Source organism: Microtus pennsylvanicus, chromosome 7, assembly GCF_037038515.1.
Source record: "Microtus pennsylvanicus isolate mMicPen1 chromosome 7, mMicPen1.hap1, whole genome shotgun sequence".
NCBI classification, from domain to species: domain Eukaryota; kingdom Metazoa; phylum Chordata; class Mammalia; order Rodentia; family Cricetidae; genus Microtus; species Microtus pennsylvanicus.
In genome coordinates this window covers 18,378,593-18,400,070 of record NC_134585.1, presented here as the reverse complement: position 1 = coordinate 18,400,070, position 21,478 = coordinate 18,378,593, and positions in this window count along the sequence as shown.

Below are 21,478 nucleotides of genomic sequence, written 5' to 3'. Positions count from 1 at the left end.
TTTTGAGCACATGGCAGCATCTGAAAAAGATGAATACTTAGCAGCTCTTAATTATCCGGGCTAATGGTGGCTTGCAGTGTGTGAAATGAGATGGAGCTCTCAGGCCAAGTTCAGCGTCAGGTGGGGGTATGTCAAATGCCAGACATGCCTGTGACTGAGAACATCACTCAAAGAGGCAGAAGTGGAGAATCCACTGTCATTCTTGAGTGAACCATTACTTATTCATACTAGGTGGACATTGATTAAAAAAGAAAAATGAACAGATGAGATCAGGCACTTTCAGGGTGGTATGGCCTTAGATATGGCTTTTGGGAACCCAGTCTCCAAGCTGGGTTGCCTTGCCCAACTTTGATGCAGGGGGAGGAGTTTGGTCCTGCCTCAATTTGATGTGCCATGTTGTGTTGACCGCCTTAGGAGGCCTGCCCCTTTTTGAACAAAGGAGGAGTCAGATGGGGGAGATAGAAATGAGGTGGGAGGGGGCTGGAGAGATGGCTCAGTGGTTAAGAGCATTGCCTGCTCTTTCAAAGGTCCTGAGTTCAATTCCCAGAAACCACATGGTGGCTCACAACCATCTGTAATGAGGTCTGGTGCCCTCTTCTGGCTTGCAGGCATACACACAGACAGACTGTTGTATACATAAATAAATAAATAAATAAATAAATAAATAAATAAATAAATAAATAAATGAAATGAGGTGAGAGGAAGGAATGGGAGGAGAGCAAAAAGGGAAACTGTAGTTGGTATGTAAAGTAAATGAAAAAAAATTAATTAAAAAATAAAAGAAAAAATGTTTTTGAAACAGCTCATGGTCTTTTTAAAGCCTCTTTTCTTTCCTTGTGGCATTTCTGCAAAGGACTCTTCACCAATAAAACTCCATTTGAGGACTGAAATCAATAAAGAAGTTTGAGTTCATAATCTAGGGACCATCAAGGGATAAACTATGAGGGAAATTACATTTCCCTATTCAGATGCAATCCTTATGGACTCCAGGTTGCTACCTACTCTGACCAGATTGTGGCCAGGGGAGAAAAAGTATCTAATAAGGCATCAAATACCAGAGCTTAATAAAAATGCAAATTAATATATCAACCTTAAATTTCAACAGCAGTGACTACAACTTACTGCCCAGAAAGTTATTAATTTTCTAGATGTGCCAGACACTACATTAAGTCCTGCAGGCAGTGCCTTCGTTGAAGAGCATATGAAGGTAGACGGAGAATTCCCAAAGCTACAAACGATAGGAGTGGTTGATAGATGTAATAAAGGGCATTATGGGACCATGAATAAGAAAGAAACAGGGGGATCTGCAGCCTGAACAGGGTGTGAAGAACTGTGTTCCAGGAAGAGGGAAAACAGGCATAGGAATATAGAGCCCTGCAAGCCAACAGCACGCAGAAATGGAGTTGGGGATTGATAATGAAGAGGATGAGTTGATGTTGAAGATAGACACAAAGCCAGAGGGAAAGGCTCCTTCTATACACAGGTGACTTAACACTTCGAGCACTGCTTACAACCCCCATCCAAAGTCCCTGTACATTCCTACTGGAAAAGTAGCATACAGTACTTGTCAATAGCTCCACAACTGAGTGACCCAATTCCCTCCCCACACTGAAATTTAGTCTGGCTTGGGCTTGCACAGGTTTTGTCTGTGCTATCATGATCACACTGAGTTCAAACATGCAGCTGTCTTGCTGTGCCCAGATGTTTCCTGTAATCCTCCACTGCCTCTGGCTCCCACACCCTTTCCTGAGCCTTGGAGAAGGGATACAGTATACATGCTCCTTTTAGGGATGGATTCTGGAAGGAGTTGAGGATGAATGCAATCAAACACACTGTGCAAGACTCCCACGGTAGAATAGAAAAATAAATAAATAAATGGATAAAAGTATTTAAAAGAGGCGGAAAAGGTAGCACATGCTACATGAGAGAGCAAGGCACAGTTCAACTCTAATTTATATAAAAGGGAGATGTCTAAATGTGTGGATGGAAGAACCTGTACTCGGCTTTTGAATGTTGCAGATGTTCCACCACATAATATATAACAGAAGCAGGTGGTCTAGCAATATTTCCATAGTACCACTAAAAGTTCTAATACTCAAAGTCTACTCATGGACCACAGCATCTACTTGGAACCTTACCAAAAATGCAGAACGTGGGCTAGAATACAGATCCAACTCATCAAACGTTGTAGTTTAACAAGATCGCAGGCTCATTGCTATGTGTGCTGGTCTACAGCAGAGCCTCAGCTCCAGGTGTAGATTATAAACACCTAGGAAACTGTATAACTGTCAAGGCCAGGATTCCACATAGATGGATAAAGTCAATCACTAAGCTTCTCAATTTCATTTTTGTATCATTTATTTATTTATTAAAAAATTATCTTTTCTCATTTTACATGCCAAATCCATTTTCCGCTCCCTCCCCTCCTCCTGCTCGCTCCACCTTCCCTCCTCCATCCCCCATCCACACCTCAGAGAGGGTAAGGCTTCCCATGGGGAGTCAACACATTGCTTTGAGGCAGGACCAAGGCTCTCCTCTATATCTAGGCTGAGAAAATTTTCCCTCCAGAAGAATGAGTTCCAAAAAGCCAGAACAAGTAGTAGGAATAAATCTTGGTCTCACTACCAGGAACCCCACAGTCTGTCCCAGCCACACAACTATCACCCACATTCAGAGGGTCTAGTTTGGTCCTATACTGGTTCCCTCACTGTCTGACCAGAGTTGGAAGGCTTTTATTAGCTCAGGTAAGCTATTTAATTGGGTATCACCATCATGGTGTTGAGCTCTTTGCTCGTATTCTCACTTCTCCCTCTCTTGAATTGGACTTTGGGAGCTCAGCCCAGTGCTCCACTGTGGTTCTCTGCATCTGCTTCCATCAGTTCCTGGATGTAGGTTCTATGATGACATTTCAGATAGTCATCTATCTGGCTACAGGGCAAGGCCAGTTCAGACACCCTTTCCACTACTGCTTAAGGTCTTAACAAGGGTCATCCTTGTGGATTCCTGGAAATTTCTCTAGGGCCATGTTTCTTGCTAGCCCCATAATGGCTCTCTCAATCGAGATATTTCTTTCCTTGTTCTCCATCTCTGTCCTTTCTCCATCTTGACCATCCCGCTCCCTCTAATCCACCTCCCTCCTTCCCTTCTCCCCTCCTCCTGCACTTCCACGTTCTCTTCTTCCCCCACCCCCATACTCACAATTTTTCTCAGGATATCTTGTCTATTTCCCCTTCCCAGGGGGATCTATGTAACTTTCTCTTAGGGTTCTCCTTGTTACTTAGCTTCTCTGGAGTCATAGACAATAGGTTCCTTATCCTTTGCTTTACAGCTAGAATTCACCTATGAGTGAATTCACCATGTTCATCTTTCTGGGTCTAAGTTAACGCACTCAGGATAGTTTTTTCTAGTTCCATCAATTTGCATGCAAACTTCAAGATGCCATTGTTTTTTACAACACAGTAGTACTCCACTGTGTATACCAAATTTTCTTTATCCATTCTTCGGTTGAGGGGCATCTAGGTTGTTTCCAGGTTCTAGCTATTACGAATAATACTGCATTAAATACAGTTGAGCAAATGTCCTTGTAATACAGTTGAGCATACTTTGGGTATATGCCCAAGAGTGGTATTCCTGGGTCTTGAGATAGGTTGATTCCCAATTTTCCTTGAAACTTACAGTTTCTTTGAAACTGACTTCCAGAGTGGTTGTACAAGTTTGCATTCCCACCAGCAATGGAGGAGTGTTCCTTTACTCTACATTCTCTCCAATATAAGTTATCAATCTATCATTGGTGTTTTTGATCTTAGCCATTCTGACTGGTGTAACATGGTATCTCAGAGTTGTTTTGATTTGCATTTTTCTGATGGCTAAGGATGTTGAACATTTCTGACAGGTGTAAGATAGTGTCTCAGAATCGTTTTGATTTCCCTGGTGGCTAAGGTTGTTGAACATTTCCTTAAGTGTCTTTCTGTCATTTGAAATTCTTCTGTTGAGAATTCTCTGTTTAGATCTGTACCCCATTTTTAATTGAATTATTTGGTATTTTGATGTCTAATTTCTTGAGTTCTTTATATATTTTGGAGATCAGTCCTCTGTCTAATATGGGACTGGTGAAAATCTTTTCCCATTCAGTAGGCTGCCTTTTCATCATATTGACTGTGTCCTTTGCTTTACAGAAGCTTTTCAGTTTTAGGAGGTTCCATTTATTTCTTGTTGCTTTCAGTGTCTGTGCTCCTGGGGTTATATTTAGAAAGTAGTCTCCTGTGCACATGTGTTGAAGTCTACTTCTCACTTTCTCTTCTATTAGGTTCAGTGGGATCAGATTTATATTGAGGTCTTTAATCCATTTGGACTTGAGCTTTGTGCATGGGGATCAATTTGCATTCTTCTACATCCTGACATCCAGTTATGCCAGCACTATTTGTTGAATATACTTTCTTTTTTTCATTGTACAATTTTAAGTTCTTTAAAACTTAAAGAACCACCAGGTGTTCATATGTGTGTGGATTAATATCCAGGTCTTTGATTCAATTCCATTGGTGCACCTGTCTGTTTTTATGCCAATACCAAGCTACTTTCATTACTATAGCTCTATAGTAAAGCTTGATGTCAGAGATGGTGATGCTTCAGAAGTTTCTTTATTATATAAAATGGTTTTGGCTATCCTGGGTGTTTTTGTTTTTCCATATGAAGTTAAGTATTATTCTTTGAAGGTCTGTGAAGAATTGGGTTGGGATTTTGATGGGATTGCATTGAAATTGCTTTTGGTAGGATTGCCATTTTTATTATGTGATCCTACCTATCCAAGAGCATGGGAAATCTTTCCATTTTCTGATATCTTCTTCAAATTCTTTCTTCAAAGATTTAAAGTTCTTGTCAAGCAAATCTTTCACTTGTTTGGTTAGTGTTACCCCAATATATTTTATATTATTTGTGACTATTTTGAATGGTGATGTTTCTCCGATTTCTTTCTCAGCTTCTTTATCATTTGTATATAAGAGGGCTACTTTTTTTTTGAGATGATCTCATATCCAACCACATTGCTGAAAGTATTTATCAGATGTAGAAGTTCCCTGGTAGAATTCTTGGGGTCACTTACGTATATTACCATATCATCTGCTAATAGCAAAAGTATGACTTCTTCCTTTCCAATTTGTATCCCACTTCACTTCCTTTTGTAGTCTTATTGCTCTAGCTAGAACTTCAAGATCTATGTTGAAGAGATATGGAGAGAGTGGACAGCTTTGTCTTGTTTGACTAGGGAAATGGCATTTCCAAACATCATAGAGATGATGGGGAAAAATAGCGCATCAGGGACAGAAGGCAGAGCTTGCACTTGGTACTTTTATGACTTTGTTAAATATACGAAAGGTGGTGGTAAGTGATGGGACAAATTAATAGGCCTGTAGTTCTGATTTTTCTCAAAGTTACAGAGACCTATAACCCAACAGAGAGTTCTCAGGTGACACTAAAAATAAGTGAAGTTTTTAGAGTCCTGAAGAGCAGAGGTGAAGAGGGAAAGGGGGTGAGTAAGAGAATGTGAAGGGAGTGAGAGGAAAGAGGCAAGGATAGAATCGCCAGCATCATCAAGTTTTAAAGGGTAGGCCAAGTAAACTGAACTCCATAAATGAGATTATGATCAAGCATCCAGATGAGGGAAGGGCAATACACATACCAAGGAGAGGGTGACAGAAAAGGGCAAAGCAACACTGTTAAAACCCAAAGGACATCAGAAATGCAAGAAGAACATGTCATTCAGCTTTATGAGCTCAAAGTCCATGCATGACCTTGTCAGGAGAATGAGTGGGATTAAAGCCAGGTTGTAACTCATTAGTTGATGGGTGAGGAAATGGGACAGGAGAAATACCTTAGTTTCTACTTCTCTTTCCAAAACCTTAGCAGCAAAGATGATATGGTCATATCCAGAGAAAGTAAAGAATTTTACATTTGTAAATGCATGTGGAGAATGAAGAAGTTTAGAGGCTTAAGTTTTCATATCCACTGATTACAATTATTATAAATACAGGCTTTAACAAATGTATTTTGAAATAATTGTTTTATTTTATTCTCTCTCTGTGTTTCTGTCTCTCTGTCTCTGTCTCTGTCTCTGTGTGTGTGTGTGTGTCTGTCTGTCTGTCTGTCTGTCTGTGTGTTCCTGTGGCAGACAGAGAGCACACAGCATCTCCTGAAGCTAGAGTGCAGATAACTAGGAGCTGCCTGATGTGGGTGCTGGGAATTGAATGCTAGTCCTTAGTCCTCAGTAAGAGCAATGTGTACCCTTAACCACTAAACCACCTCTCCAGATCTTGTATTGTTTTTCTCTGTAATTGTTTATGATACTATAGTCAAACATTCCGAAGGTGGGATCTGTTTAGGCACCTCCATCATGACATGCCACACATGCATCCTGGGCAATAATGTGATCCCACGGCTTTTAACTTCTCATAAATTGACTGGCAAATTAAATATTTAGATGAAAAGAAACATGATACCCAGATGGTACTTTATCACGCCATATAAACACTATAGTTTGGTCATAATATTTTATGATGTGAAGTTACAAGACGTAGAAAGCTATTATTTTGGTAGATCCTCCTTTATAATAGAAAAACAAAAGCAAAAGAAAATAAGGAACAATAGAAAACTAAATTCAATTCATATTTCAAAATATTCAATTCTAATTAGTAAGTCATGGTTGCATATTAATTTTGATGAACTCAGTTTATGGCAGTCACCTGATTTTACATTGTAAGTTTAAGGAAAATTTTCTGTTTACCTGCTGTGTTAGTGTGTGCACATACAGGCACCTCCCACAGCACAACACATGGAAGTCAGATGACAGCTTGTAAAAACCAGTTCTTTCCTCCCACCACGTGGATCCTGGGGATCGAACCCAGGTTGTCAAGCTTTATGGCAAGCTCCTTTCCCCATCAAACCATCTCACTGGCCCAGCCACTAATTTAAGTAGTAAGAGGATGCTGTGGAATGTGTAGGAAAGGCATTACCAAACTTCTGTGAATATGGAAAGAGAGTGACTGCGCAGTTGAGTGACAATGAGAAAATGATGGCAAGTCAGTCCTTCTTGCTTTCAAATTATAATCAAATATACAAGGCCTCTCAAACTCTGGGGATCGACCTTGCGCTCAGTGAGTTATGCACATGAAGGCCACGGAAACCTCTGCAGTATGATTTGATCTAAGTCCAAGAGTTACTGAGTCATATTTTCAACCCCAAGAGCAGAAGCTGTCACCAAAATGAATGGTCCTGGAATTTAATAGGATGTACATCTAAATAAACGCTGGGCGACATTGGTACTGCTGTCTATTACAAAGGACGACTGGCACCTCCTAATTGTTCTTCGGCATTCCCTCATAATTCACAGCATGGAAAACTCACATTGCCTAGACAACAGTTATTAAATTACTGGGGTAGCTAGTCTTGACTGGATTTGGATTAGGTACATCTGTGAAAGAATGTCCTGGGATAATTAACTGAAGAGTAAAGAACCATCTTGAATATGGGTGGCACCACCCTGTGGGACTGGGACGGGGTTCAGGAATAAATAAAAAGGAAAAAGGAAGGAGAGAAGCTGAGGGCCGTTGCTCATCTCCCTGTCTTCCAAATTGTGCTGCTGTGTGGCGTGTCACCTTGTGCTCCTCCTGGCATGCTGATGGGCCATATTCTTCGGAACTGGAAATCCAAACAAACCCTTCTGCCAGTACATGATTTCGGTATCTAGACGCAGTAGTGAAAGCAAGCTGGTAGAGGCGGAATGGTTAGGGCAGTCTCGCCTGGACCTCTCTCCAGCTTCTGCGAATATAATCAAGGGAAGGAGCTGCAGCCGTGGCTCAGGAACAGAGCACTTGCCTCAAATTCATGAAGCCAGGGACTCAATTTCCAGTACAGAAAAAAAATAAAGAATATCTATAATAATCAAGAAGGTTTCTACATAGTTTTTGAAGTAACGTATCTTTAATGGATTTTGTCAGCATCCAAGCTCAGCAATTACTGTTCAAACTTATACCAGATTCTTTCTCTGTGTTTATGTTACTGAGCTGTCCCCTTGGAGAGGCAGGACGCTTGCTCCCCACGTCACTGAACTGCTTCAAGACTTGACTGTCCTATTAGTCACTTTGCTTAGCATTGTTACAAATACCTGGCAGGAGAAGCTTGTGTGAGAAGTGACTAAGTTTGACTCGTGGTTTTAGAGGCTACCATCCTTCATGGCAGCTTGGGCTGCTCCATCTGTGGCCACGGGAGCTTATATAACTGCATCTTGTTTACATGGAACAAAGCTAAAAAAAAAAAACTGCTGGAAAACAAGAAATGGTGGTATGATTCCCCAAGGTTCATCCTCGTAGAATCTACTTCTACCAGCTATTCCCATATACTAATGGTTATACCACATCCCAAAATAGCACTACCAGCTGAGGGACAAGTGATCAAACACATAAACCTGGTTGGGGGGCATTAGTTTTCTCATTGCTGGAACAAAAACGCAGGACAATAGCAACCTAAGAAATGAAAGACTCACCCTTCTCAAGACTAGGGGATCTAATGAAAGAGGAAGATTGTAAGAGCCAACAGTGACGGAAGACTCCAATGAAACTGCCTTCTACACACAACAAGGTGGATACACATATGAACTCACAGAGACTGTGGCTGCATACACAAGACATAAGCAGCTCCAAGCCAGACTGGTCCCAACACGGAGGAAGGGAATTAAGTGAACATGGGGTCCCACCCCTAGCCAAGAAGTCATATATAACTGATACTTGCTGGCAGAGGGAAAAATCAATTTTCTTCAGTTCTTTGTAGTAGTTTGCCAACATGAAACAAACACTATGATTTTTTTAAGGTCTTTTGTTTCCTTTTTGATGTTGTGTTTTGATTTTATATTTTTGTCTTGCTGGACTTTTCTTATTTCATTTCAATTCTTTATATTTTTTTACTTTCGGAGAGAGGGAGAAAGAACATGAAATAGTATGGGCAGGAAATCACAGAGGATCTGGGAGAAGAGGAGGGAGAGGAAAATATGATTAAAATACATTGTATGAAAAAAATTTTAAAACGTTTTAAAAAGAACAAAGTTAATGGTGGCTTAGAGTTTGGAAGTATAACCCACCAGAGCAAGAAAGGCATGGTGGCAGGACCACAAGGCGGCAGGACCACAAGGCGGCAAGTCACATTGTGTCCACATTCAGGAAGCAAAGAGAGATGAATGCTTTTGTTTAACCCCCTTTATTCTTTTCAATTCAGTCAGGACCCCAGCCCACTGAATGGTGCCTGCTGCATTTAACATGGATCGCCCCACAGTCAACCCAATCTGTAAACTTCCTAATTAATCCTTATACGCAGAAAGAAGTTTGTTTCCTATGTGATTCTAGATAATATCGAAGTGACAATAGCAACCACCACAAGGACATTCTTATCCAAATGGTAACAGTTCTATAAGCAAGAATCAACCATATGGTCTCTTTGATGTAGGCTAGATTCTCTGTCCACCTTAAAAGGACACCTGAGGGCTGGGCAGTGGTGGTGCAATCCTTTAATCTCAGCACTCGGGAGGCAGAGGCAGGCAGATCTCTGTGAGTTCGAGGCCAGCCTGGTCTACGAGAGCTATTTCCAGGACAGGCTCCAAAGCCACAGAGAAACCCTGTCTTGAAAAACCAAAAGGCCACCTGAGGTAAATTTGAAATCTCGGATGAAGTGTGTCTACCAAGTCTTGCTTGCAAGGAAAAACTTTATTGCCTTCTGCACTCAGCTTCCCTCATATTGACCACTTCTTCCAAGCATACCAAGCGGTACTGTACTTACAACCATGTAACTCCAATATGTGTATGAGAGAGTGTGAGAGTCATAGTCAGAAAGATAGAAAGAGAAGGTGTGAGCTTTAAAGCCAGATATAACAAAGAACTCTGTGTATGTGTGTGTGTGTGTGTGTGTGTGTGTGAGAGAGAGAGAGAGAGAGAGAGAGAGAGAGAGAGAGAGAGAGAGAGAGAGAGAGAGAGAGAGAGAGAGAGAGAGAGAGAGAGAGAGAGAGAGAGAGATCTTGGGATCTAAAGTCTGATAGAAGAACCACATTTGAGTCCTAGCTATAGTTCTAACTATATGAATTCATTTCATCTGGTTTCCTCCGCGTCTCAATTTCCTCATTTAAAAAGAGTTGAATGCACTGACTTCTAGACATTGTGGAAGGCAATTAAATGACAGAAAGGACACGGTTCGCTCAGTGAAGTTCCCAGCACTCAGAGCCCTCACAGTCATCGCCTGTAAGCCACGGAACTTCCGTCAGCAGCCCCAGTATCTGCTTCTACCCAAGTCTCAGCCACCATGGCAGCTGAGTGCCTACTTTTGAAGCACCACCCCAGGGCCACCACGATGACTTTTGTGCCTGACCCATAGGTTCTATTTTAAATTGAACCATATCTGACATCTACATGTTTTCATAAGGGAAAGTAATAGACAGCCCTAAGCTAATTCTGAGTCATATGGAACTTAAGAAATTGACTGGCTTTGATTGCTGTAAGGCCCCTTCAGACCAATTCAGTATTTCTCTACCATCAAATTATTCATCACCATGTTATGGAAGCAGTTAAAGTCTGAAGTCCCACATTTGTGGGTGACCAGGCAACCTTCATCCTATCACATGACCTCTCTGTCCTGTAGATTCTTCGACTGTAATAGATGATAGTAACAACACCAGCTTTGAAGCATTTTTGTATAACTAAAATGCATTTACATATGAAGTTGTATGTGTGTATCTGTATATATATATTACTTAGCATGGGATAAGGCACACACACTGTTTAGTATGTTCACTCTCATTAACTACTCATGAAGTAGAACATACTTAATTAAATCTTCAAATATCCATCCTTTGGTGATTATATGCCAGCACTGTACTCAAAACCATGTACTCAAAGGCAACACCCGCTTTTCCCATAGGAGCTGACAATTAAAAAGAAATTCTGCTACACATGTGTGTATGCCAACACAGACACATGCTCACATAGCACAAGCCTTACTTAGTGCATTATACTTATATGGTTGCTTATATGTACATACATATACATCACATTGATTATCAGTTCATACAATCAAGACAATCTCCCACAGATATGCTCACCCGATTGATCTAGATATCCAACGTCTTAAAATTAGAGCACATCAGCCTGCTTTCTATGGTCCTTAATTATGATTTGGGGTGTTCTGTTTGTTTTCTTTCTCTGACCAATAACAAGTGTGGGTTTGTATCTAGACTCACCGCGGCAATCAGCCTCATACACAAGATTGCTGCATGAAGTCACATCGTTTCCTAATCAGGCCATTGTCTGAAGGCCAGCAGTCCCTGAGGCTGAAAATCTCTGATCAGGGCTTAACTATGAGTGGAAGCATAGGAGCACACCCTTAATTTCTGCTCACAAAGAAGGAAATTACAGCTGATTGTACCGGAAGCAGGGGGATGATTTCTAGTTTAAAGAATATAGTGGAAATCATATAAAAACCCTGGATCTGATTGCTGGACACTGAATAACAGCAATTTCATGGACAAAACTGGTGTCACCATATAATATGAGAGAAAGGTCTGTTCATAGGTGGCTGCTGTCTGCCTTAGCAGGTAGCTGGGTCCTTTGTCCAGAAAGCAGCCATCCCTTACCTCGGTGAGCTTAGGCTGTTCCACAATGCAAGGAAATGTTTCAGTGACCTCATAACCTGTGGCTTCAGGATGCAACTGATCCTCAAAACACTTGACCAGCTTCAGCCCCCTAAGACTAGTGATTGACTTACCTAGTTCTGAAGCCAGATGGAATGATGGGAAATTAGGAAGCATGGGAAAGAAAACAGCACCTTACTACCCCATCCTGGTTGCAGCATCTCTCTAGCTGAGAATCAAAAATTCTAGCATAATTCATAGCATTTGCTAAAGGCCTTTCTCCATTCCTAGCAAGAAACATGCAGATCTAAATTTAAGGTCATGTCTATCCTCCCGTGTGGATCCTGGTCTTAACTTATTTGATTATAGTCATAGCCAAGACACTTCAACGGTGACCCTGTAATATCAATTATTGAAATATAAAATGGAAAGAGAGGAGGTTCATTGAATAGCTAAATTCCAAATGTCTCCAAATCTATAAGCAGTGACCCCGGGGACACTTAAGCACAACTCTTCCTGGAGAAGTCCGCACATGTGTGGACTTCTCCCTTCCTAGGTACCTCTTCCTCTTAAAGCTTGCCCTGGTTTTGTTTCTGTCACTGTGATAAACATACCCTGGCCAAAGGCAGGTTAGGGGAGAATGGCTATATTTTAGCCGATAATTCCAGGAAAGTCAAGAGAATAAATACATGTAAATCTTATACTCAGTTTGCTGTCTCTTAGAGAATGGGGCCACCTCCAGTGGATACTGAGTCTTCCGCATCAATCAGTACAATTGAGACAGTCTCCCACAGACCCATCCCATCTCACAATTCCTATTGAGACTTTCTTCCCAGGTAGTTCTAGATTGTGACACATTGACAATCAAGCTAATCATCACAGCTCTTGCAGTTAAAGTCTATTCTTAAATGTCTTTTGATATATTCTAACCCTATTCCATATTGTCTCGTCCTGAGATTCTTTTCTGCAGCAAAGACACAGCTGGACCTGTCTCAAGCACCCTAAAAGATAAGGAAACTCTTCAGGAGACAGAGCAGACCTCTGCCTCCATAGAGTTCCCACTTTGCCTCCACACAGCCCTCTGCAGTCCCAGGAATGTTCCCCAGAATTTCCTGGATTTCAGCCCACTGGGAGAGATTGATTCCAACCACCCTCTGACCTTCTCACAGTTAAGGCTGCCTCTCTATCTTTCTTACCACTTCCTATTCTTCACTGTGAAGTGTTGCCACCATGACAAGCATTGCACTGCTCTGCCCTTTGGGTGGTAGCTTTATACCTGGGTCCTTTACACCGTCACTGAGTTGAAAGGATGCTTGGACGAATTCCCAAGGATCAGCAAAAGACCGGTGAGACTTAATGAGAGACACGTCCAGAAGACTGTGATGTCAGAGCGCTACCTTTCTAAGGCTGGCCACACATGACCAGCCACGGAAGTTACATGGCTTCAATCATCAGAGTTTGTCAATCACCTATGGTGTGTAAAGTTCTCGTGTTTCGTTTTATACACAAATAATCCTTAAAATGAAGGATTTAACTCCACTATAAGGTGAGGAAACTAAATTTCAGAGTTATGGTTTGAGACAGGTCTCTGTCTTTCCAATTCCACTCATCTCTCCCTGTACTCTCTGCCTCCATCCCTCCCCATTCAGCAGGTACCTGACTGAGAGCATCTGGGACTCTCTTGATTCCTCCTGCCATGTGCCCATGGAAGAGCTGAGATTACCTATGTTCACGCTACATCTCTGCCTTGACATTGGCCTTGGGGGTGGTGTGAGCCAATGTCTCCATATTTGCATAGCAAGCACTTTTCCCACGGAGCCATCTCCCCAGTTTTTTAAATGACCAACGCAAGAGCGTGTCCTTGCTGACTTTAGCTGAAGGACCCCTTTTTGTTGGTGGTCCCAGATCATACCATTAGTGGCTTTCAGCTTGCCCCTTGGGTGAGGCGGATCCAGGAAGCAAGTCGAATGAAGTACACACAGACCAATTTTCACTTGTGGGTAGAATTTCTGATCTCAGTGGAACCCAGCCTGCAAAGGGAGGCAAGCAGCCTGAGTCATCCCAAATTTCATACAACTTAAAAGGGAAAAGAAGAAAAGCCAATTGCAGTGCTAAATATAAAATAATCCAGTGGGTCACACCGCCAAAGTCACGCTAGTGCTGCTGCCTTGGGTAGAGACCTTCAAAACTGCAAAGAGGTCGGTCCCTGCTGATGGAAACTTTTCGAGTTATCAACTGAACAAATGGGAACTAATTAAAAACTAGGTGGTTTTGCATTTTGCAGGAGTTTTGTTGTTTTTGTTGCTTTAGTTGTCTGGTTTTACCTTTGATTTTTTTTCATTCTAGCAAATAACGAAAATCCTAAGGCCATCTGTCATGTGAGTTTAACATATTAAAGAGCAGAACTCAGAATCAACAACGACCACACAGGACACAAGACATCAAATCCTTGCAACTAATGTCATTACTAACGAAGAGAATTTCGTGTTTGCTCACCTGCGTGGTTTCCTTGGTAGATGCCGGCAAATGGTGCCTTTGTTTTGAGGCTGAAATAGAAAAGTCTCTGCTAAGAAAGGTTTCTCGTCTCCTGGATTTTCAGGCGGCGTTCTTACACCACTTTACACTAAATAAATGTCTGGTATTTGTTTATAATAACAAGAAGCAACTGAAGGAAAATACAGCTGAAAATGGCTTTCATTTTAGAAAGTAGCGAACGTACACTCTGTTTCCTCAGAACAGGTTCTAGAGACAGGCGTGTAGGAAGCATGGTCAGGTCACGCTTGTACACGCATGACTGCCAAACATTAATCCCGACGCGAGGCTTGGGTTTAATGCCGGTGCATGGGTTCACATCAGGCAGCTGCTCAGACGTTAACAGACTGGAAGCACATTGAAGACAGACCTCTCCCTTACAACCAGGAGCTTATAAAAACCCTGCAGAACTTTCACTGCTAATCCAAAGAGGGAATTTAAGTTGAATCTCTGAACCCAACTGTAGATGTGAGCTTGGTGAACTACCAAGAACAGAACATAAGGGTATTATCTAGCAAGCAGCTTCCTGTTAAAAAAAAAAAAAAAAAAGACATACCATCGTCCCCTCCCTGAAGAGCTAATACAAATAAACCTGTCAATTACTTAGACAGAAAAACACCCCTCAACAAAGCTGTGTGCTTCAGAGACTTTAGAAAAAAATACTATAAAGCCTGGCTGAGCACATCAGTCTCTCTGACCTCTGCCCCCCCCACGCACATCATATATATTCTTTCAAATCAGTCTTGCCTCTCTACCGCACCGCATTCTGTCTCATCTGAATTCTTTCAATAAACATCATAAACAAAAAGACGATGGGAGGAGAAGAAGAACCAGAACAAGAGCACATTGGCAGTCACACTTGAAAGTGTGCTTAGGTATTTGGCATAAAATTGTTCATTTTAACACAGCATCCCACAGAAAGACCAGCACCCTTCAGAATGCCTCTCTGGGTTCATTCCTTCCAGCCCTGGGTAATAAGCCAGTCCAACAGCCCACAGTGGAAGGGTCTGGGTCACCTTTGAGTTTTAGCGTCATGAATGTCGGATAGGTATCAGCAGTTTGCTGGGTTCTTTATTCTAACTGCACATCCATCTGAAGAGGCAACTGGTGCTCATGAGAAGCATCCAGAAGAACTACTGAGAACCCCAGGAAGGAATCAGGAGATCAAAATGAACATGCTGCTCCCGTCATTTACCTGCTTGGAAGCTTTGCTTTCCTTTTCTGCGCTAACAAGAGCCTGACATAGATGATCTTGGATCACTAAAGGGCCTTCTGGTGGTCACTGAATGTCTGAATCAGGAAAAGTGTTTCTCTCTCTCTCTCTCTCTCTCTCTCTCTCTCTCTCTCTCTCTCTCTCTCTCTCTCTCTTGCCTTACCCCACAGCCATTAACAGTCTTAACCCAGGTCACCAGGCATTACTGTGGTACAGGGAAAACTGACCTCATTGGCACCCTGTCTTGGGTTCAAAATTGATAGCAATAAAGTCTTCAGAGGTAATTATTCCTGCTACCCGGGTGTGCAGCTCCAATTTACGTCAATTACCTATGATTAGTCCTTGCTTTCTTACCCCGTCCTCTTAGAGCTTTAGTGTTCAGAAAGGACAGTCATAGAGAGCCAGCGTGTCTCCAGGTAAACACATCTGAACTTCCATTCTGGGTCTCTCTCCATTTTCCCTGATAATTGTGGAGCAAGAGATGGAGGCCCTTGTTTTCTGCATCGCTGGTGAAATTGTCCAAACGCAGGCTGACTGAGCGTTTACCAGAGAGAGAAATAAATTGAAAGAAAAATCTTCGAGGTGCTTGAGATTAATTTTCTATATTTTATTTTAAAATTACCGCTGATAAATTTTTCTGTTCTTTGAGGTTGCTGCTGTTATCCCGTGGCTTGTCTTTCTGTTTTGGTTTCAGCAGATAATTGCTTGCCTCGGGATATTGTTCTTTTTCTGCAGAGAGAAATTTGCCATCTCAGATTTTAAGTGCTTTCTGAAATTAACTCTTGAGTTCCCATCTCCACACAATCAGGACTCACTTCTGGCGAAGGCCCGTGCCCAGAGTGCCACTGTTCCTATTATCTTGTCCCTTTTCGTGAGACATGAACAGGACACTGCCCCGCTGGTAGCAAAAAATGAAACCGTGTTCACAAAATTGAAACAAGCTGTTTAGGTGTAGTGTGATTTTCCTTGCATTTAGCTACAAGCATCAAACCACACAAATAAAGAGGCAAAAAAACCAAGGACTAAATAAATTTCCATTGCTGGGATAACTGAATGGGTGCATATTAACATTAAATATTTAAATAATAATAAAATAGTTAAAATATAAGTATATAATATCTCCCTTCTTTTCTTCTCTCTTAGCCCTCCAAAAACTCTTCCAAAATAACAGCCTCTTCTTAAACTGCTATTGTGGCATGCACATATAAATGAATAAGCATATAATTATAACCTGCTAAATCCATTCCGTGTTGCCTCCAAGTAAATATTTCTTGGACTGATTCTTAGTATTGGGTTACCGATCAAAAGGCTCATCCCTGGCAAACGCTAATTCTTGCTCTCTTGCGAACTATAAATTGCTTGTAGCTCTTCATCTAGGGGCCCTGTGAGATTCCACACACACACATTGGGATGTCAGCTGTTGTGTTTGTTCAGGTCTCGTTTAGCAGCCCGTTGTTCATATTTTATGGTGTAACTTCACTGACATAGCTAGAAGGCACAATTTCCCAGCAGAGTTCCTGGTCCACTGGCTCTTACAGGCTTTCTGGTCCCTTTACTGAGCCTTGGATTCAGAAGTCAAGCTGCAGGTGCATCAGCTGGGGTTGGGCACCCCACTGTCGGTTGTTCTCTGCGTTTTGAATAGTTGTAGATTTCTATAACAGCATCCATCTGCTGCAAAAAGAAACTTCTTTTTTGAGAGGCGAGAACTAAACCTTTCCATATCTATACTTCTCATCTAGGTCCTAAGCAAATACTCCTAATCCTCCTGTGACCACAGCAAGAGCGATTTGCTTGATCAAAACAAAATGCACTTAACTCCGTGTTTCAGTATCTTTGCTAGACTCATTAGTGTGTTAACTTTCTAGAGCTTTTCACATTCGATACCTCAACACGGAGGAGGCTTTCCAAGGAGAAAGCGCGTGGACTATTTCAGCTAGCAGGAAGAAGGCACTCTGCCGCTGAAATAGACCTTAGACATCATTTTATTTCAAAACTCTTAAGCCGTCCTCCGTAGGCCGAATGTGACCCAGACACACAAGCGTTCAAAGCGCTACTCAGAGTCCTCTAATCAGGGCTGGTGCTTCAGCTGTCTGCGGATCTCTCTACAGTTTGATGGCTTTTGTAAGCGATCCCGTATCTGCTCCCTGCCTGGTTCCGCCTGCAATGCATTTGCGAGTTTTGTTTTAGTTCAGTGCCCACAAGGTTTTCCAAACAGCTGGAGGAGCGAGCTAAAACTTTTGAATTGCTCTCTTATTCCGGAGCACGCTAGGAATGTGTATTCGTTTCAGAAAACACAGTTCATTCCACTGCCAAGGAAACGGGGCCCAGAATAGCTGTGACTGGCTTAAGGTCGCAAAGACACCACTCAGGGTGGAATCACTCAGCTGCCAGTGGTGCTGGGGAACTCAGCCAGCACAGATGCCAAATACTCAACGCGGGGAGAGGATGCCTCCAATGGGCATTGGATCAGGACACATCTGGGGACATCCTTGCTTGTCATACCTGGAGAGAAGCACAAGGAATCCAGAGATACTGGTAAATATTCATAATGCAGGATAACAGCTCTTCCACAACAGCAATGGTGCAAGGCTAAGGAACCAGGATCTAGATGACAAACCGAGCAGAAACCTCAAAGCTGGCGGGGAGGAGCAGAAAGGCCGGCAGGCTATGGCAAATGGGCCAAAAGAAGTCAAATCTCATGTCATTCTCTGATCACTAATGTGTGTATGTGACTTTCTATCATTCTGTATCTGGCAAGTACGTGAAATAAATCTAACGGAAGATGATTTATTGTGGGGAGAGAAATCAGGTAGGATCACATTTCAAAGGTCATGAGCTCTGGAATCTAAATCCCTAGTTTAAATTCTGGCATTGGCCTTTACCTGCTAGGGTGAGTCCTTTAGCCTTTCCCATCTCAGGACCATGCCTCAGCTTCACCTCTAAACTGGGAGCTAGTAATGGAACTGTGCCGCACCGAGTCCCATCATACTCATGGCACACAGTAAATATGCATGCCACTCTGATGTCACTGCCCCCTCTCTGCAGAAGGGTAGAAGAGGGTCTGCGTTTTAACTTCCTTAGAGGGTTGCCAAAGGGAGACTTGCAGATATGTGGAGAAGAGATGGGGAGGAGGCATCTCTTTGTAGTTCTCTTTATGTGTATGTGGTGTTTGTGCGTGCATGAGTCTGTGGTGTGGAGCAGAGATAGGGAGGAGGCATCTCTTTGTAGTTCTCTTTATGTGTATGTGGTGTTTGTGCGTGCATGAGTCTGTGGTGTGGAGCAGAGATGGGGAGGAGGCATCTCTTTGTAGTTCTCTTTATGTGTATGTGGTGTTTGTGCGTGCATGAGTCTGTGGTGTGGAGCAGAGATAGGGAGGAGGCATCTCTTTGTAGTTCTCTTTATGTGTATGTGGTGTTTGTGCGTGCATGAGTCTGTGGTGTGGAGCAGAGATGGGGAGGAGGCATCTCTTTGTAGTTCTCTTTATGTGTATGTGGTGTTTGGGCGTGCATGAGTCTGTGGTGTGGAGCAGAGATAGGGAGGAGGCATCTCTTTGTAGTTCTCTTTATGTGTATGTGGTGTTTGGGCGTGCATGAGTCTGTGGTGTGGAGGAGAGATGGGGAGGAGGCATCTCTTTGTAGTTCTCTTTATGTGTATGTGGTGTTTGGGTGTGCATGAGTCTGTGGTGTGTGCTGTCAAATATGTAGGCACACGTGTATGAATGTGTCTAGAACCCAGAGTTTCTTACTGGGAACCTCCCTCTATCACTCCCTGTTTACTAAGGCATGGCTTCTCATTGAACCCAGAGCTCACCAACTCAGCTACCCTAATAGCCAGTATGCCCACAATCCCTGTCTCTGCCTTCCAGTGGCTGAGATTTATGGGTCCATGCTGCCAAATCCACCCAAACTATAAATGGTTAATCAGAGATGGAAGCATGGTTTACCAGGGAAAAAACCCAGCACATGATTCTTTAACTAAATGATCAAAATTAATAACATCAACACTATCAGAACAAACACTGTGTGTCTCCTAATACAAACTGCCTAGGACATGGTGACCCTTAACTTATATTCCTGCCAGACAAAGCATGTCAGGCATATGCTGGCAGACTACAGCCAAAGGGCATCACACACAGCATTGCCTTCTGTGTCTCCAAAACATCGAGGTCATAAAGACAAAGAATAGAAGAGACAATAAAAGATTTTGTTCAGCTTAGCTTTAAAAAAAACAGCTGGGCATACAGGTAGCTGGGCTACCTGGATTTCATTTTTGTTGTTGTTGTTGTTGTTGTTTTTCAAGACAGGGTTTCTCTGTAGCTTTGGAGCCTGTCCTGAAACTATCTCTTGTAGACCAGGCTGGCCTCGAACTCACAGAGATCTGCCTGCCTCTACCTCCCAAGTGCTGGGATAAAAGGCGTGAACCACCACCACCTGGCAATGACCTGATTATATGTGGAGTTTGCACCTGGTTGGTAGAGTCATAACAGCAAAGTTTCCCATTCTGGAACAAACCACCCTCATGGGTACAGACATTCCTACTGCCAAATTGAAAGGACAGACCACTAGAGACATCAAGTATTTCTATCCATAGGATGGAAAGCCACAGGACAAGGGCCATTGTGTTTTGTTCAACCACTACTCAAATGCTTTACCTGCGTGACAACAGGAATCCCCAATAGGGAGGTCACCTAGAGGTCCTGTGGTTTTTCTTTGTCACACTTTAAGGATATCAAAGTTGAAGGGGTCTTGGAAGACTAACTTTTATGAAATAAAAATTACATCTGGGGCCATTGGTACAGCCTCTGCTTTCTATTACTCATTTATTTCACTTCTTATTTCAAAAACAATACAGATTCATTGCAATGGGTCAACAGTATAGAACTACGGAAAGAATGCATTAGCAATCTCCTGCATCTTCAAGCCCGTGCTTGTGAGGAAGCTAAAATCAATCTCCCCTGTTCCTCTCAGTGCCCCTCAATCACTTTTAAACATGAAAAGTGGCTTTTCAGTTACTATCAATAAAAAGATATCATACAACAATCGTTTCAGCTTGGTTTTCTTACCTAACATAACTTCAAATATCAATATTAATAAATTTTTGAATCTCAACTCATCATTTTCAACATCAATATACTATCACTGAGTATTGCCAATCCACAATTAATTCAACCATTTGTCTAAGCTAGACTTTTTCTGAGAATCTCAGATGTTTCCCACAGAAAATATTCTTATCTATAACTATGACTATCTAGAGTTAGAGTCAACTTCTACATTTAAAAAAAAAATCCACACAATGTATTCACACAGACTAGGGAAGCAAGGGGCTAACTGCAGATCTTCACCTCGCACTCCTCTCTGCCACATCCAATATCCCAGTCTCATCCCCAGCTCCATAACAGACCAACTTCTGGGGCCTCTCCTCACTCTCAGGCCCCATTCCCAGGGAACTATGAAGAGATTGGTGGGACACCCAGCTTTTCTTCCTCCTGTGGACCTCCTCCACTTCCACACCTACGTGTCAGCTCTCAATACCTAGAAACACTTTGTACCCAGAACCCACAGTGGCCACACCTGGCAGGATCCCAGAAGCATTCCCTACCGGGCAACATACAGTCCAGCACACTCTCCTAAGACCAGAGAGGGCAACTGAAACCAAGGGACAAAACATCTGCTCAACAAAGACAAGACCGGATATCAGCACCTGCCATTATAATCTTGACAAACCCTGACGCCTAGACTCCAGTGTAAAAAGAGAATCAATAACAGACAGGACAACATGTCTCCACTAGAGCCCCACAACCCTACTACAGTAGGTCCTGCTAAATGCAATATGGCTGAAGCATAAGATAAGGACCTTAAAATAGTCTTCATAAATATGACAGAGATCCTTAAAGAGGAAAAGAGGAAATCCATTAAAGAAATCCATGCAAAGAAACAGTGGAAGGGAATGAATAAAACCGTCCAAGACCTGAAAGTCAAAACAGAATTAATAAAGAAAACCTAAACTTAGGAAAAATTGGGAATGAACAATTTAGGAACCCAAGCAGGAAATCTAAGAGGCAAGCCACACCAAGAGAA